The sequence below is a fragment of the Ciona intestinalis genome, unplaced genomic scaffold (assembly GCF_000224145.3).
Source record: "Ciona intestinalis unplaced genomic scaffold, KH HT000253.1, whole genome shotgun sequence".
NCBI lineage: Eukaryota > Metazoa > Chordata > Ascidiacea > Phlebobranchia > Cionidae > Ciona > Ciona intestinalis.
Genome location: NW_004190574.1, coordinates 3,813 through 8,129, shown reverse-complemented (window position 1 = coordinate 8,129; position 4,317 = coordinate 3,813). Strand labels below are relative to the sequence as shown.

At 39.5% G+C, this 4,317-nt stretch overlaps 1 long non-coding RNA gene across 1 annotated transcript; it reads left to right on the top strand.

Annotated features, from left to right (window-relative positions):
* The first annotated feature begins 74 nt into the window (after window positions 1-74).
* Window positions 75-1,854, top strand: LOC113475350. The gene is made up of 3 exons (XR_003397104.1): window positions 75-652; window positions 702-1,026; window positions 1,107-1,854. It is a non-coding gene; the product is annotated as an uncharacterized LOC113475350 (long non-coding RNA).
* Window positions 1,855-4,317: the final 2,463 nt, after the last annotated feature.

The window sequence follows — 4,317 nt, the reverse complement described above, 5'->3', positions numbered from 1 at the left end:
TGGTGCATAAGCAAGAATTGCAGGTCTACAGGTTTCTTTACCCGTTACCAAGCTCCAGATTTTAAACCGATCCTGCCAAATCAAATATGAAGAGAAGCATGCACGTGGTTAGACTGGATGGCCAAAAAGGAAGGAGTTAAAATCTCGCATAAAAACAATGGAGGTGAGCAAATTATTGGAAGTATGCGAAATCTTGTAGATGGGTATTGCGCGTCAACAAACTCAGTTTTCGAATACCTGGGTTGCGTGTGGCATGGTTGTACGATGTGCGATACAAACAAGGATGGTAGTGGAAATCTGTTGGAACGCCATCAGCTTATGGAAAAATCGTAGGAACAGCTCAATAAAGAAACAATGCAACGGTTGAAACGTTTGGAGACTGAAGGGTATAATGTCCATTTTAAATGGGGGTGTCAGTGGCGGCGTGAGCAACAGGATCCGGAGATTCGAAACTTCATCTGCAAAAACAAACCCGCGTGGAAACACCCCCAAAATGAAAAGTCGGGTAAGTTTATTATGGTATACTGTTTGAACACTACTAACGTTTAACGTTTAGGTAAACTTTATATGGATTTGCCGAAGTGGATGTAAGTGTACCAGAGCACTTGCGAAGGATATACAGCGAATTCCCTCCATCTTCAAAAACCATTTGGTATAAGTATTATTCTAAAATTATACACACGCTAACTACTGACTTGTAGATTTCTCGGACCTCATATGAAGGCTTTCGCGGAGAAAAATAACATCATGAGCTCACCGAGACGTAGCTGTGATCAGCAGTTTCAAGGGGGAAAAACAAACTTTCGCGACGCCGCTGCTAAAGTGGTACTTGGAACATGGACTTTTGATCACCAAAGTTTATATACATTTACACGTGTAGTCTACGAGTTTATACATATACATTTACACGTGTACAATTATTAACTAAGTTTTTGAGAATTTGTCTGCGATGCCCGGCGTGCTGGTGATAACGATCCCACACAAGCCACCATAGCTGACTGTGCAAAAAGTTAATTGGAAATTCAGGTAAAGTTTTGCTACAAGTTAAAAGTTATATATGTAGTATTTTTAGCGTATATAGTCAAACTAACAAGTAATGTTTTCAGCATATGGAAAACCTTGACCAACAAGCTGAAGTTCAAAGATGTTGTCTTCAAAAGGGACCTCTTGTTAACAACATGATAAAGCGAAAACCTATTGTTCACTGTGACGAGATTGCCACGGACCTCTGAAATCCATATGAGAAAGGAACATATACACCAAGACCTCCCGATACAAATCGGGGTGTTCGTATATGATCTGGCAAAATTAAAATTGTTACAGTTTGTTTATGATGTATTATTCTTATTTATTGATCCGTCTGACATTACCCTTGTGCAGTGTGATACTGATTCAATGTACTTTGGTTTATCCGCAGACTCACTCGATGATGTTATTAAAAAGCCCGAGTTGAGAAAACGATTCTTTAACGAATACGGTACTTGGTTTCCTGCCTTGGGGTGTGATGCTCACAACGCTGAGTTTGTTGAAACCAGGACAGCCTTTAAGGCTTGGGTTCCATAAAAGTGTTGCAAACAACGAACTCTTTGACAAACGCACATTGGGGTTGTTTAAAGTTGAGTATAGTGGTAACCGGTATTGTTGCTTTGAAGTTGAGTATAGTGGTAACCGGTATTGTTGCTTTGAATTCTAAAACATACTACTGTACCGGGGATGTTGATAAGATTAGCAGCAAGGGTTTGTCCAAAAGACACATCAACCTCCAATTTACCGATTATAAACATGTGTTACAAACCAAACAAACTGTAACTGGTGAAAATATTTCATTCCGAGTTTTTAACAACAAGGTATACACCTGTCGGTTTGACTTATTGTTTTTCAAATTGTTTGAATAATATTTAAATACAATAACGAACGGATAAGATAGGTGGAGATAAAACTTGGTTTTAAATGACAACTAGCGAAAAATTTACTGTAAGGTAGTGGTCAGGTATGCCAACTTACAATATGCATACAGACCAAAGAAGAAATAGACATTCGGGCCATAACATTAATGAAACCCTGCGAGTGTATCAAGCCTAAAAAAATGGGTATAAGAGGGCATTTTGCCATCACTCGTTGGGGGAAAACATTATTTTACCTATCTCAACAGTTATGCCTGTTGGAGTCTTAGGCAGACTCACTTGCAACAGTATTGAAGTAAATATTTGGGCCACATAGACCAGTGAAACCCTGTGAGTGATCAGCTTACAATATGCATAAAGTATATAAACAGACAAAGATTCACCGTTGACTGCAGTTGCCATCGAAAGGATTGTGTCCAGCGGTTCACCAATTGTGGGGCGGCCAATGTTGAAGTTGTGGGTTCACGCTCCGCAGCCTCGCGACGACGCTGTTCCATCCTGCCCCGACGCACACGCTATCCGACGCCGCAACGCATTGCACACCGTGAAAGTGCGGCATCGTGCTTAGAAGGCAAAGTGAGAGACAGCAGCGTACTGCATTCCATTCCGGTCCTACTTTAGTTTTCGCTATACCACCGTTGCTTTATAATCAATCTTTATGCATTAGTGTTAAATTTAGCTATCTTTATATCATTAAATCTGTGCTAGAGCACAAACCACTATACATCTTAATCGCCAACGTAAAGCCTTGTTAAGCCACACTGTACGTCGAAAATCAGTCAAAATATTAATTTACTCCACATTAATTCCTAGATTTAATATTATATAATTCCAAGACTTATATTAGAAATTATATTTTAAATGTTAAAACAACCGTGTATTTTAAATGTTAAAACAACGTGTTTTCTAGCTTTGTATCGCTTACAAGAACTAAATGAACACATGCCGACCATGATGCATTTGTATAGGCGATTCACGCTCTGGGCTCCATGATGGCGCCGGACACGAGCGCCGTTTCCTAACTTAGTCTATACTAACTTTGGTATAGGTTAGCGCAAGAGGTGAGATTGGGTTCAAGGCTTGACGCTGCTATATCATTGTGTGCCTATGTGACCCTGGGCAGGCACTTAACGGCAATTGCTCCAACCCAGTGGTCACTAATGGCATAGGAGCCGAGTTTTGAAACGTAGTGCGGAGGCGACGCCTATTATGACGTAATACAATCGTGACGTCATAATACATCGGCGTCATAATACTACCTATAACTCTACATTAGGGCCGTTGTAATACAGTCGTACTGGCACAAAATCATTTCATTTTTTAAACAGCGATTACTGACGTTATTTTACGCTTGCTCAGCGCTAGACGTTAGTGTTACGCAGCAGCAGCATATACGCTTTGATCGTTTCCTAGTGCGTATTCGCTAGATCAACATCGGCATTAGTGTAAAGATTTAAATTATCACGCCAATCAATTAATTTACTTCAAATCATTTTATTGTTAACGAAACAGAACTATCAAAAAAGAAATAATAAAACAAAATTATTAACACAGAAATAATCAAACAGGAAAAGTAGAACATAAATAATAAAACAGGAAAAATCCGGACTAAACTCCGTAGTGGAACGTATTCCGTCGTACAGCACTACTAGAAATGAACTCGTCTAAAATTTGTTCTTTATTTATTTCGTCAACCTCTGCCTTGTGCACCGACAGCAGACAGGTATGATTTAATCTTTTTTGTGTCATTGTTGACCTTAAATATGATTTGATTCTGCAAAGGGTGCTGAACGATCGTTCCGCTTCACACGTCGTACATGGTAGAACAATATACAAACGTAACAGAGTGGCCAGATTAGGTAAAAGAATGCTGAGGGTTTTTTCTTTGCGAACCAAATCACAAACATCTTCAATTGCCGATATATTTGTTCTGTTGTGTGCTTTGTAAGTTCGGAACTGTTCAATTTCGTAAATAATCTTATTACATTCTACATCGGGTATTTCTTTTGCGATCTCTGTTTCTGACACTGCAATTCCCCGAAGTAAAATGTTCTCAAAGATTTCTACAATACGGAGGTCGTTGGTACAATACCGCTCAAGTAGGGGAAGATGAAGCACGGGCGAAGACATTGCAATATATTTTACTGAAATATTCTTTCGCATTATTTGGGGTACTCTCATCAGTGTCGGCAAGTCGGCTTCTCACACGATTCAGCCTCACATTCGGTTCGTTTATTAAAAGCACTTGGGACGACGCGGTACAACTTTCAAAAAAAATGTGTGCGTTTTCCTTAGATGAAGCTTTCCCGGAAAGAGTAATTGCCAAGTTAGTGATCAATTGTTTACAGGAACAAATCGTAAGATTTCGACCCTGAATTGCAGTATGAACAGGATGGACAACTTGCAGAAGTTG